The sequence below is a fragment of the Triticum urartu genome, chromosome 3A (assembly GCF_056163025.1).
Source record: "Triticum urartu cultivar PI428250 chromosome 3A, HENAU_Tu73, whole genome shotgun sequence".
Lineage (NCBI taxonomy): Eukaryota > Viridiplantae > Streptophyta > Magnoliopsida > Poales > Poaceae > Triticum > Triticum urartu.
In genome coordinates this window covers 411,000,454-411,015,175 of record NC_141875.1, presented here as the reverse complement: position 1 = coordinate 411,015,175, position 14,722 = coordinate 411,000,454, and the positions used below count along the sequence as shown (strand labels likewise).

General features: G+C 44.7%; 1 pseudogene; it reads right to left on the bottom strand.

Moving 5' to 3' along the window:
* Positions 1-3,738: 3,738 nt before the first annotated feature.
* On the bottom strand, positions 3,739-4,618 carry LOC147979889 (uncharacterized; annotated as a pseudogene).
* Positions 4,619-14,722: the final 10,104 nt, after the last annotated feature.

Genomic DNA, 14,722 nt, shown 5'->3' with positions numbered 1-14,722 from the left:
AGTATTGTCCGTCTTGGTCGCGGCATAGAGCTGCAACAGCTCCACCTCTCCGTGTTCTCACCACAGCCCCATCGACATTAATCTTTGCATTGCCACTCGGCGGGCGAAGCCACCGCTTCGGTCTTGGTGGTGCAACACTAGGAGTGCCTTCATGGACTCCCTTGGCGTTCACTTGGCCTAGCTTATCAATATAGTTATTTATAAAGGACGTTGTTTGTTGAGGGTTCTGAAAAATCGATTCATATAACCATAATGACCACAACGTTATAACCATCCTCGTGAAGCTTGCATGGTCCATCTTCTCACTCAGCTCGAATAACCAAATTCTTGCGTTGGATTCCTCGTGTTCAGACATGATTGACACCAGTGCTTCATCCGACAGCGCCCAAACGCAACGGGCCATCGTGCATGCAACCAAGGCATGGCGCCATGAATCCTCCCCTCCGCACAAGGGGCATACATCTCGTTCTGACATTTTTCGCCTCTTCAAAACATCCGTTGTGGGTAATGAATGATGTGCAAGCCTCCAAAGGAAGATTCGCACCTTCGACGGAATTTTCAATTTCCATAACGAGGTCCAGGCTTGTTCATCTCTCTCAGAATGAGATGATCCACTCCCCCCGTACAGCCACTCCTCTCTTTGCAACTTTGTCTTGAGCAAAAACTTATAGGCTGAGCTAACACTGAAATTGCCTTTCTTGTCCGGGTTCCAAGCCCAGAAATCCTCTATATTACGCGTGCATACCGGGATCTTCAGAATAGCATCCGCATCTATCGGCAAGAAAACTGACCGGACTAGAGTTTCATTCCATGAGGCTGTTGCTGGAGACAGCAACTCCGATACAAACCTTGGGGGATTGGCGACCAACGACGTGATGGGCCGTGGCGTCATCTCCTTCGGTATCCAGTTGTCATTCCATATTTCCGTTGTTTGTCCATTACCGATCCTGCGAATAATTCCTTGCTTTACCAAATCTAGCCCCTCCATGATAGCTCGCCAAATTTGAGAAGGTCGAGATCCCAACTCAGCATTAAGTATCGAACTGTCAGGGTAGTATACAGCCTTCAAAATCCTTGCACTCAAACTCAGAGGTTCTTGCAAGAGTCTCCAGGCCTGACGTGACAACAAAGCTAGGTTGAAAATCTCCAAATCTCTGAATCCCAGCCCGCCTAGGTGTTTTGGACGTGTCATCACATCCCATGACACCCAAGCCGGTTTGCGTTCACCCTGCTTGCAGCCCCACCAAGATTTCCTTATGATGGATTTGATATGATCACACAAGCCTCGAGGCAGCTTAAAGCATGACATAGAGAACACCGGGATAGCCTGAGCTACCGACTTGATTAGCACATCCTTACCCCCCGCAGACAGGCATTTGCTCATCCAACCCTTTACTTTGTCCCAAACTCTGTCACTCAAATATTTGAAAGTCCCCTTCTTAGAATGACCCACATCCGTTGGCATACCCAAATATCTGTCACTTAACGATTCATTAGGAACCTGCAAGTAGCCTTTGACAGCGTCACGGACTATCTCGGGGCAGCCCTTGCTAAAGAAAATTGAAGACTTCTCTTTATTTATCCTTTGACCTGATGCCTTACAATACGTTTCCAACAGGTTTGACACTGCTTCAGCTCCATCAACACTTACCCTAAAAAACAGCAGGCTATCATCCGCGAATAAAAGGTGGTTTACCGCCGGTGCCGACGGTGCCACCTTAATGCCGCTGAGCTGGGATGATTGATTCTGAGATTTTAAGAGGCACGAAAGGCCCTCTGCTGCTAACAAGAAAAGATATGGAGAGATTGGATCTCCCTGTCGAATACCCCTTGTAGGTTTAAAAACTTCTGACTTCACACCATTGAACATGACTGAAAATGATACAGAGCTCACCATGTTCATCACAACAGACACCCATGGTGCTGCAAAGCCTAACTTTTCCATCACTGATTTCAAATACGTCCACTCAACCCGGTCATAAGCCTTCATCATATCAAGTTTCAGAGCTGCATAATTGTTGTTCTTTGATCTGTTACGCTTCATGAAGTGTAAACATTCATAAGCCGATATAATGTTGTCAGTAATAAGTCTTCCGGGGACGAAAGCTGACTGCTCCTCTGATATAATATCCGGGAGGATTACCTTGAGCCGATTTGCAAGCACTTTTGAAGCTATCTTGTAAAAAACATTACACAAACTTATAGGGCGAAACTGTGAGAGCAAGGTTGGGTTAGATACCTTCGAAATCAGAACCAGTAGGGTATCATTCAAGCAAGCAGGGCTCTCTTCACCCCTGACTATAGCCAGGACGGCTCTGGTGACTGTTTCACCACAAACATCCCAATGTCTCTGGAAGAAATGAGCTGGAAACCCGTCCGGACCTGGTGCTTTGGTAGGAAACATATGAAAAAGAGCACTCTTGACCTCCTTCGCCTCATACGGGGCCAGCAACGATGCATTCATCTCCGGAGTAACCTTCAAAGGCACATGTTGAAGAACATCTTGCAGGCCCTCAACTCCCTCTGAAGTGTATAGTTTTTTGTAAAAATCAGTTGCCATCTGCTGCATCTCCGTTAGCTCCATGGTCACTTGCCCATCTGGTTTGTGCAGTGCCTTGATCAAGTTCTTTCTCCTCCGCATAGATGCCCGCATATGAAAGAAACGGGAGTTCCGATCCCCTGTTGATAACCACTCAACCCGAGACCTCTGACGCCACATCAGCTCTTCTCGCAGATAGAGTTCAATAAGGCGGTCCTTGATCTTGATTTCCACATGTGAAGGACCAGCTCTCATGCAGTCACTACACAGGCGGTCTAGCTCCTTCTTTAAACTGCGTATTTCTCCTCTGACGCTTCCAAAAGTGGTACGTGACCAGTCTCCCAGATTATTCGCTAAGGCCTTGAGATTTGCGCAGACTTCACCCGCCGTTAGATTATGGCCATTGGGCTCCCACGCTGCCTGCACCACAGGTTTCAGATCGGGGTGGGTCTCCCACATGACCTCATACCTAAACTGCTTGGCCTTCTTGGCTCCTCCATTCGGTTGGCTTAGCTGTAGCACTATGGCCGAATGGTCCGAAGTCGCTACCGTGACATGTTCAACAGCCGCTAACGGAAACATACCACACCAATCCACCGAATCCAGAGCTCTATCCAGCCTGACTCGGGTATACGAGCCTCCTGTTACCTTCTTCTCATAAGTCCATTTTACACCTTTGTATCCGAGATCAAGTAAGCCACACACGTCAACCGCATCTCTGAAGCCCTGGATCTGCGATTGACTTCTCGAGCCAATCCCGTCATGCTCATCGTGTCTCAGCACCTCATTGAAGTCGCCTATGCACACCCACGGCAGATCTTGTAGGGTGGACAGGTTTTTCATTGTATTCCAAGTGTGATGGCGAAGATGCGTCTGAGCTTCGCCATAGAAACAAGATAGCCTCCATGGTTGGTCTCCTACGCCAACGAGTTTGCAATCAATATGATACTTAGAATAACCCAAAATTTCAGTCTTTATTTCATCATTCCAGAAAATAGCCAAGCCTCCACTCCTACCAGAGGCATCAACAGCAAAAGAACAATCATAACCTAAAGTACTCTTCAAATTCTCAGCTCTAACCCCACTAATCTGGGTTTCAACTAGACAAAGCACTCTAGGGGCAAACTTATTCGCGAGTTCGCGCAACTCTTGAACTGTCGGGGCATTGCCAATCCCCCGACAGTTCCAGCATAACAGATTCATTGCGTCCGGCGGTCCTCCGCCGAGGAGGCCGCCAATCTCGCGTCCGAGCTTTTCCCCCCACCGGGGTTTTTCTTCAGCACACCAACTGTCCCGTCCTTATCGCCCGAAGCGCCTGTCTTCCCCATCTGCCCCGTGAGTTTAGACCTCTTCGGGTCCTGCTTTGGAGGAGGACTAATCGGCACCGTGCTCCCACTTGGCTTCGTCACCGCCACCAGCTCCAACCCCGTCGATTTAGGGTTTGGAGAGCTAATAACCTGATCGGAAGTACGCTTCCTGTTGTTATCTAGGTCCATACCTTCATCTACATGTGCCTCTTGCTGGCTTGCCTCTGGACTGAATTCCGCATGCATCTCTTGCCTCTGGTTCTGCTGCTTTCTGTTCCGGCGTCGAGTTCCCCACGCAGTGGTAGCTGGCGCCCGGAGATTTTTGAACACCAGTGCAGAGGGGGGGTGCACCCCATCGCCATGCTCCTTGAATTCATGGCCCATCATGCCGCAGACCTGACACCAATCGGGAAAAATCTCATACTTTACAGCAAAAATCTCCCTCTCTCCTCCCCGGACCAAGGATATAGCTTTCTTCAGAGGATGACGGACGTCCAATCTTACTCTGACTCTAAAAAAGTTGCCTTCGAAATCAAACGATGAAGGCTCAAAGTCCACAAACACCCCAATCTTTGATGCAAGCGCCTTGACCTTTCCATGGAAAGCGATATGGAAGCTCGATGATCCTTGCCCAAATCTCGAAGGTGAAAAGCTCAATAGAAGAGGGTTTTGTGTAACCATCATATGGGGCAATTAGTACTAGGTTTCCCCTGAAGTGCCATGGTCCGCCCTGGGTCACACGCTCCCAATCTCCCAAGCAGTCAAATTGCATCTGGAAAAGGTTCTCCTCCAAGGTTTTGATCTTCCCCGGCCTTGCTAGATCCCATGCTGTTTTCATGTTGCGGAAGAACCAATAGGAGCTAAAGTCCTTGTCCATATGAACTCGGGCTAAAATCATCCAGCGGAGCGACTCCTCTGCAGGTGCATCATCATCCTCAAAGATTACATCATCAAGGTCATCTTCCTTGAGGGCCAGCTCCTTCATCATCTCCTCCAGGTTGCCTTTTCCTTTGCGATCGGCCGTCGACGAACTCCCCCGGCCCGCCATCTTGAACAGGCGGTCGAGGCGGACGATCTGATCGAAACCGCAAAAACCCTAGCCCCCGATGGTGATAAACCAGCACCGGGCCTTGACAGCGACAAGGTTGCCTCGATCCCAGGCGCAAAGCTTGAAACCCCCGGCAAGAGGGAAGGTAGATCTCAACGACGCTCGAGGCGGCGAGAGGAACGAAACCCTAACTAGAGGGAAAAAGGCGCACATTACAAATGATTTTGTGCCGTTGCGTCAACTTGTCGAGGCTTCGCACAGAGGGAGGGGAGCGACCTAAGCGATCAAGATGGGCCGGCCCAATTAGGAAATAGCGCCCGCGCTACAGCGTCCGGTTTTAGGAACCTTCTAGAAGGTTCTTGAACCGAGTTTTCACTGGTTTTATTCTGTTTGTCTTCTCTTTTTGGTTTTTTCTGTTTTTTTTCTTTCTTTATTTTCTGTTCCCTTATTTCATTTTTCAATTCCTTCTTCTTCTCCTTTTATTTACTTTTTGTTCTTAAGAATTTCAAATTCTTTTCTAAAATTCTAAAAATGTTCAGAAGTTCAAAAAATGTTCTTGTTATTAATTTTTGTTCAATAATTAAAAAAATCTTCATTTTCAAAAATATATTCCCATATTATTGAAAATATTTGCTTTTCGAAAAATGTCTATAAGTTCACAAAATGTTAACGTTCTCAAATTACGTTTGGGATTTCAAAAAATCTTCCCATTTCAAAATTTGTTCACCAATTTAAAAAGAGTTCATGTTTTCAAATTTTGTTCCGAGTTTCCATAAATGTTCCCATTTAAAGAATTGTTCGCAAATTCTAAAAAATGTTCATGCTTCAATTTTTGTTCTGGAGTTTCAAAAAATGTACGCATGTTTTAAAAAATGTTTATGTTTTCAAATTTTGTTGCGAGTTCCATAAATGTTTCCATTTAAAGAATTCTTCGCAAATTCTAAAAAACGTTCATATTTCAATTTTTGTTCGGGAGTTTCAAAAAATGTATGCACGTTTTAAAAAATGTTCATGTTTTCAAATTTGGTTGCGTGTTTCCATAAATGTTCCATTTAAAGAATTGTTCGCAAATTCTAAAAATGTTAATTTTCAATTTTTGTTCGGGAGTTTCAAAAAATGTATGCATGTTTTAAAAACTGTTCATGTGTTCAAGGTTTGTTCGGGAGTTTAAAAAAATGTGTGAGTATCCAAAATTTGTTTTTGAATTTGAAAAATGTTTGGGTTTTCAAAAAAACTTTCACGTTTTCTATTTCTGGGAGATTTTACAAAAATGTTCCCGTTTCCAAAAATTGTTTGCGTTTTTCGAATTGGTGATTTTTTTCAATTTTTATTCACAATTTCTAGAAGCTCTCGTTGTTTCACGACCTTCACTGTTTTTCTCAAACATAACATTTTGCGTAATAAAAAAGAAAATCCAGCTGTGCGCTCGGTTTTGTTCTTAAGATGTTGTGATGCGTTACAAACCAGGTAGCTCTCTAACTCAATTGGCAAGCTGTACTTCTTTGAAGCTTCTTGTCTCAGGTTCGAACCAATTTAGGGCATTCTTTTTATCGAGCGCTGCATTTTTTCGTTCGGTACTGGTCGCTAGCGATATGGGCCGGCCCAGTCGGGAGACCCTCTGTGCGTCAGGTCGACATTCTGCTGCAAAGAGCGGTAGATAGGACCTCCCAGCAAGTTTGGCTAGGCCATCCCCGGATCGAATGAGCGAACGTCAAACTGGGCCGGAATAAACGGACTAGGCCCAATTAGCTGTTTTATGCAAAAATATTGCCAACAACAAAAGCATAATTTTGACGGGACAAAATATCGTCATCTCAAAAAAAAAGGGGGGGGGGGATTCATTTAAAATGAGAGTCTGCTATGATCATGATTAAAATTACCCTGCATAAAAAAATTGTTACGTTTCAAGATTTCATATACATGAATAAAAATATAAAAAACATAGAGAAATTGCCATGATACATGCAAAAAAAGGATTTGCCGTGAAATGATCAATAAAGTTGCCATGGTATATACAGTAAATTTTTCATGGTACAAATACTTAAAAAAACATACACAGGATAAAAATTACCATGGTATTTGTATGAGAAAACATGCAAAGTTAAAATTTTGACATGATCCATTGGAACTTTGATAGAAAATATTCTATAGATCATGCAAAACTTAGCGAAAAAGTTTGTACTTGTAATTAAGGATTGTTTTTACATAAAACAAGGACTGCAAATTTTATAATCATCGCGTGGCAAGTTTTTGGAAAAAGATTAACTTATCACATGGTAAATTGTTGGAAATTTGTAATCATGCAATTTTTGGAAAAATATTAACATGTCACATGATAAATTAGTAAATTTTATATGTCCATATGAAGACAAAATGTAGGAATTTTGTAATTTGACATGGCAAAAACCAATGAAAATTTGTCTAGTAACATGGCAAATTGAGACAAAAAAAATATGAATATGTGTAGGGAAGTGTAAGAAATTTTTACTAGTGATACGACAGAAATATCCTAAAAATGCCATGTCACTAGAATAAATCTTCCTTAAATTTGCGATGTTGCAAACACAAATGTACCTACACATTCTCTTAGATGCAACAAAAAAAATGGCATGATACACAAGTTATGTACAACAAATTTGCCATGATCCATGGCAAAAACTAAATGAAAAAGTGAAGACAAGCACATATCAAATTTGCCATGATATTTAAAAACACACACAAAAAGATAGCAAATTTTTCATGATCCATGGCAAAACTAAAAGCATCTAAACAGTCATGGCAAAAAATAGAAAAGATGTCCTCTAATTCATTACAAAAGATATGAAAGTATGTGTGAGTGACATGGCAAACTTGGAGATATTAAATGTCTATATGCAGGTGAAATGTAGAAAATTTTGAACTTTGACATGGCAAAAATCAATCAAAATTTCGACTAGTGACATGGCAAATTCAGAAAGAAAAATATGAATATGTGTAGGGAAATGGAATAAAATGTGTACAAGTAACATGGCAAATTATTTTTAAAATTACCATGACAATGTGACTAAATCATTTTTTCTTAAAAAATTCCATGTCACAAACACAAATCTACCTATTTTTTCTTTAGATGCAACAAAAAAACATTTTAAACATGTCATATACAATGAAAATACCATGTCACCAGATAAAACAGTTGTCGCCTAAGTACTACACATGATGACAAAAATAGAAAAACATAGTACAAGTGACATGGCAAAGAACAGATTTGCTCTATATGTCATGGCAAAATTGCAGAAAAATGAATGGTTACATGGTAATTTAGGAAAAAAATCTCATCAAACGTGGCAAAGTGTATATATTTGTGGGGAAAAAGGTCGCGTGGCAACTTTCATATAGAGCAAATCTCAGCCATACTCAAGCTGGTTGTGGATACAAAAAGTTTATACAGCACAAGTAGGCAAATGTTTCCATGTTGCTACCAGATGTCACTACAGCTCGTGAATGCCGTCCTTCAGCACACTCTCTGCCATAGTCGAATACTATGGGTCTATGGCACATGAGCTAGCAAGTTTTGCTAGGCCATTCCCAGTGAGAAACCATCATGTAGCATAAAAGCAACTCAATGAGCCATATTGTGGATCACCAAAACACAATTATAGATGTGATCCTTCAAATTAGGATGCCAATACCAGGGAACATCAGCTCAGGAGGTACCCCCCGAGCAACGGAGTGAATGTTAAACGTTCCCTAGAACGTTCGCTCCAGCGGATGTTCAGCGCGACCGCAAACTGGCCCAGAATAAACAGGCTTGTCCAGTCAGTTGTTTTTTGCAAAAATATTGCCATCAACAAAAGCATAATTTTCTCCTAAAAAGCATATTTGCTGGGCCCAAAAAATTGTCATATAGAAAAACAAGAAAAGGGGGGCAAATTCATATAACAAGTGAGTTTTTTATGATCATAATTAAAATCACCCTACATATAAAAATAAAAATTGTTCTGTTTCAAGATTTCATATACATGAATAAAATTATAAAAAGCATAGAGAAATTGCCATGATACAATGAAAAAATTCTGCCTTCATGTGATATAGAATTGCCATGATGCATACAAAAAAGAATTTGCCGTGAAATGATAAATAATTTTGCCATGGCATGTCCAATAAATTTTCCATGGTACAAATACATTAAAAAACATATGCAGGATAAAAATTAGAATTGTATTTGTGTGAGAAAACATGCAGAGTTAAAAAATTTCCATGGTCACGTGCAACTTTGATAGAAAATGTTCCATAGATCATGGAAAAGTTAGCGAAAAAGTTTGTACTTGTAATCAAGGATTTTTTTACATAAAAACTAGCAATTTTTTTGGAAATTTTGTAATCATAACATGGCAGCTTTTTGGAAAAAATATTAACTTATCACATGAAAAAATGGTAAATTTTATATGTCCATATGAAGACAAAATGTAGGATTATTTTTAATTTGACATGGCAAAATCAATAAAAAATTGTCTAGTTAGATGGGAAATTGAGACAAAAATATCAATATGTATAGGGAAGTGTAATAAATTTTCACTAGTGACACGACACAAATTTCCTGAACATGCCATGTCACTAGAATAAATCTTCCTTAACTTTGTGATGTCGCAGACACAAATGTGCCTACACATTCTTCTAGATGTAACAAAAAATGCCATGATACACAAATTACATACAACAAATTTGCCATGATCCATGGCAAAAACTAAATGAAAAAGTGAACACAAGCACATATAAAATTTGCCATGATCTTTAAAAAACACACAAAAAATAGCAAATTTGGCATGATCCATGGCAAAACTAAAAGCCTATATAGAAGATATGGAAAAAATTAGAAAGTATTTTCTCTAATTCATTGCAAAAAAGAAGAAAGTGTGTATGAGTGACATGGAAAACTCGGAGACTTTAAATGTCTCTATGTAGTCAAAATGTAGAAAAAATTGTACTTCGACATGGCAAAAATCAGTCAAAATTTGCTAGTGACACGGCAAATTCAGAAACAAAAATATGACTATGTGTAGGGAAATGTAATAAGTTTTGTACTAGTAAAAATTTGCACTAGCTATTTGACGTGGAATCGCTTTGGCAAATGAGATGGGTTAGACTATCCATAGTGGGAATAATATAGGTGGTAACATCACAATATCTAAGCAAAATAGATGATGTAGCAAGTAACTAATGAGGAAAGCGAGGTGTGTGGTAACATAGCTAGTTACTCTTGTTATGAGTAACATTACACATACCAAAACAAGATGAATCTATAAGTTAATAAATAAAGTGTTGCATGACACCACAAATATGTTATTCTCCACTATAAATATAGTAACATAGACTTTTCTTTAGGGAAAGGCCTTCATGGCTAGTTTTATTAAAATTAAATAACGCTTACATCATCCACGAGAAGTTCAAAAATAATGATGGGAGACGAGTCCAACCACATATTTGGTGGATGAACATGTTCAAACTGAGCTAGCTCCTGAGCTACCATGTTTGATTCACGATTACAATGACTAGTAAATGCATGTTACTATTCTAAGTTACTCTTTACTATAGCTAGTCTTATAACAAATTTCTTTTTGGTCTTGAGGCCATTGAAACTATGAATGGATGAGGATTCTCGTCCACAGCAACTCCTCCGTTTTGTGAGGATATTTGTATTCAGGCTACTGTATTTGGTAGAGTTGAGTTTTCTTTCTGTAATAGGGATGCAAATCTTGTTTTTTTGAGGCGATGCAAATCTTGTTGCTCATAGCCTAGCTAGGGAAGCTCTTGCATCCCTGACTAAGGGCATCTCCAGCCGCGTCCCCAACAGGTCCTCCCCAGGCGATTTTGCCGCGCCGGCGCGTAAAAAAGGCCCCATTCACGCCCCAGAAGCCCGTTTTTCGCCGGCTTGGGCCAAAACTGGTGCCGGCGGACCCAGGCCGAACCCGGCGCCCTGGGGGGCGCTTGGGGAGCCGGCACAAGCGAAAAAGGCGCGTGGGCCCGCCCTGGAGGCGACCCGAGGGCCTTTTCCCGCCGTTTCTTAACGCTTTTCCCTCGCATCTCCCCCACTCGCTCGCCTTCCTCCCGCCATCCTCTGCCTTTCTCCCGCCAAACCCCCTCCCGCTCGCCTCCCAGTCGCCGCCATGCCGCCGAAGAAGTACGCCATGCCGCGCGCGGCGGCAGCCGCTACTGGCACCGTGGCCCAGCCGAAGCAGAGGAAGCCGAGGGCGCCGCCATCGAAGCCATCGGGCCTGTCGAACGCCGAGTGGAGGGTGGAAGTTCAGCGGCGCGAAGCAGTCACCGCCGACCGGCGGAACAGGGCCATAGCGAAGAAGGCCCGCGACAACGCGGCGCGCGCGGCGGCGTCTTCCTCATCGGTCGACCAGGTGGGGATGAATCCACCCGTCGTCAGCCACGCCCAGTACGCGCCCTGGGGATAGCAAGGCGTCGGATCTCCATGGGGTTCATTGTCGCCCGGCTACGCCGACGGCGACGCGCACGGTGGGTTCAACCCAAACGTGACACAGCCCAGCACCGAAGCAGCTCCGACACCGCCGAGCCCGCGCACGCCGACTCCGCCAACGCCTGGAGCCGACCCCGCCGAGTGATGAATCATTGCGCACGCGAACTTGCGGCGGCGGCGCTCTGTTTTTTGTAACGCCAGACGTAGCGGCGTCTTTTGAGAGCGGGAACGACCAAGTTTAAATTTCCCGCATCCAGGGGCCGGCGCGTGGGGGCGTGACTGGGAGCTAGGTCGCCCCCAGGGGCCGAACTAGCGCCGGCACGCCCCCAGGCCGCTCTATTTAGGCGCCCCGGGGGGGGGCAAACTGAAGGAAATATGCCCTAGAGGCAATAATAAAGTTATTATTTATTATATCATGATAAATGTTTATTATTCATGCTAGAATTGTATTAACCGGAAACATAATACATGTGTGAATACATAGACAAACAGAGTGTCACTAGTATGCCTCTACTTGACTAGCTCGTTAATCAAAGATGGTTATGTTTTCTAACCATGAACAAAGAGTTGTTATTTGATTAACGAGGTCACATCATTAGTTGAATGATCTGATTGACATGACCCATTCCATTAGCTTAGCATCCGATCGTTTAGTATGTTGCTATTGCTTTCTTCATGACTTATACATGTTCCTATGACTATGAGATTATGCAACTCCCGTTTGCCGAAGGAACACTTTGGGTGCTACCAAACGTCACAACGTAACTGGGTGATTATAAAGGAGCATTACAGGTGTCTCCAAAGGTACATGTTGGGTTGGCGTATTTCGAGATTAGGATTTGTCACTCCGATTGTCGGAGAGGTATCTCTGGGCCCTCTCGGTAATGCACATCACATAAGCCTTGCAAGCATTACAACTAATATGTTAGTTGTGAGATGATGTATTACGGAACGAGTAAAGAGACTTGCCGGTAACGAGATTGAACTAGGTATTGGATACCGACGATCGAATCTCGGGCAAGTAACATACCGATGACAAAAGGAACAACGTATGTTGTTATGCGGTCTGACCGATAAAGATCTTCGTAGAATATGTAGGAGCCAATATGGGCATCCAGGTCCCGCTATTGGTTATTGACCGGAGACGTGTCTCGGTCATGTCTACATTGTTCTCGAACCGTAGGGTCCGCATGCTTAAAGTTACGATGACAGTTATTATGAATTTATGCATTTTGATGTACCGAAGTTAGTTCGGAGTCCCGGATATGATCACGGACATGACGAGGAGTCTCGGAATGGTCGAGACATAAAGATTGATATATTGGATGACTATATTCGGACACCAGAAGGGTTCCGGAGAAGTTTCGGATAAAACCGGAGTGCCGGAGGGGTTACCGGAACCCCCCGGGGGTTAATGGGCCTTATGGGCCTAATGTGGAGAAGAGGAAGGGGCTGCCAGGGCAAGCCGCGCGCCCCCTCTTCCCCTAGTCCGAATTGGACAAGGAGGGAGGGGCGGCGCCCCCCTTTCCTATTCTCCCTCCACCTCTCCTAGTTGGACAAGGAACGGGGAGGGGAGTCCTACTCCCGGTAGGAGTAGGACTCCTCCTGCGCCCACCTCCTGGCCGGCCGCACCCCTCCCCCTTGCTCCTTTATATACGGGGGCAGGGGGGCACCCTAGGACACACAAGTTGATCTTCGTGATCGTTCCTTAGCCGTGTGCGGTGCCCCCTGTCACCATATTCCACCTCGGTCATACCATTGTAGTGCTTAGGCGAAGCCCTGCGTCGTTAGAACATCATCATCGTCACCACGCCGTCGTGCTGACGGAACTCTTCTCCGAAGCTTTGCTGGATCGGAGCCCGGGGAGCGTCATCGAGCTGTACGTGTGCTAAGAACTCGGAGGTGCCGGAGTAACGGTGCTTGGATCGGTCGGATCGGGAAGACGTACGACTACTTCCTCTACGTTGTGTCAACGCTTCCGCAGTCGGTCTGCGTGGGTACGTAGACAACACTCTCCCCTCTCGTTGCTATGCATCACCATGATCTTGCGTGTGCGTAGGAATTTTTTTGAAATTACTGCGTTCCCCAACACGAACGGCTGGAGATGCCCTAATGCGTGAGCCCAATTCAAGCGGCACAGTGAGTGTGCGAGTGGCAGTCGCTTTTGACGCAAAGGAGGCGGCTGGTGAGTTAAACGACGTCGGCAGATGATCTAGAGACCGGAGTGAGAGCAACTCTAGCGGACCCCGCATCCCGCCTCGACCCGTAAAATAATTGTCAAAATGCGGGCCGGACAGAAAAACCCGCCCAATCAGACCCCGCATCCCGCCCCGGTCCGCAAAATTTTTTAGGGGGCGCGGCAAAATCCCGAGTCCAACCAGGGAAAACGCGGGTTTCTCCCTCGCGGCTGCGGTGCCATGCATATAAGCGGAAGTGGTTGGTGGGGGGACATTTCATCCCGCGCTTTCTCCCACCAACCACCTCTCCTCTCCCCTCTCGCGCCGCCGCCGACCGCTGCCCAAGATTCCGGCGACCGCAGCCGGCAGGAGCACGCCGGAAGGCCGCCACGCACACGAGGCCTCCCCCTCCCCCCTACGTCGGCGGGACGCCAGATTTGCAGATCTGCGGCAGTTCATCGTGGGCCGCCGGATTTGGCTTTTTCGGGCCGCCGGTTGCTGCCCCAAGCTATGGAGTGGTCGGGGAGCCTCTCCCGCAGCCCAGGCAAGGGCGCATCGCCGCATGCAGGTGCGAGTTCGTCCGCCCGCCGTCGCCGAAGGTTTGCGGGCATGGACTCATCCGGCCGTCCACCGGGCTCGGCGCTCGCGCATCGTCTTTGTGGCTTGTCGATGCCACTCATAGAGTGCGACGGCTGCACGTGGAAAGTACTGCAGCTCACTTCGAGCACGCTGAAGCACCCCGGATGGGTGTTCTTCAAATGCGAAAACGACGGGGTACGTGCACTTGCGGTAGCTCGTTTCATAGCTCATTCTTTAGTTCGATTGCGGTAGCTCACTTTTAGCTTCTTTTGTGTCGGACGAAGGATGCTCATTTTGGTTTTGGGAAGGTCAATACATTGATTTATTGATAGAAAGAAATTTAATAGATGTTAGTGCACTCCTTGGTACAATCGAAGGCAATAATGCGGCTGCATGTGCAACTAGAGGGAAAGTAACGTCTACTTCTTTGAAACCAAAAATGAAGAATGAAGAAAGTAAGATCAAGAATCCGCAGATCAACAATGAGTGCATGGAGAAGATATTGCCTCAACTAGTGGGAGCAGTTATGGAAGTTGGAAATCTTCTGAAATGCATACTTGTGGTTCTTGTTTTCTTTGGTTTTACTATTCTAGTCAAGATTTGGTGATA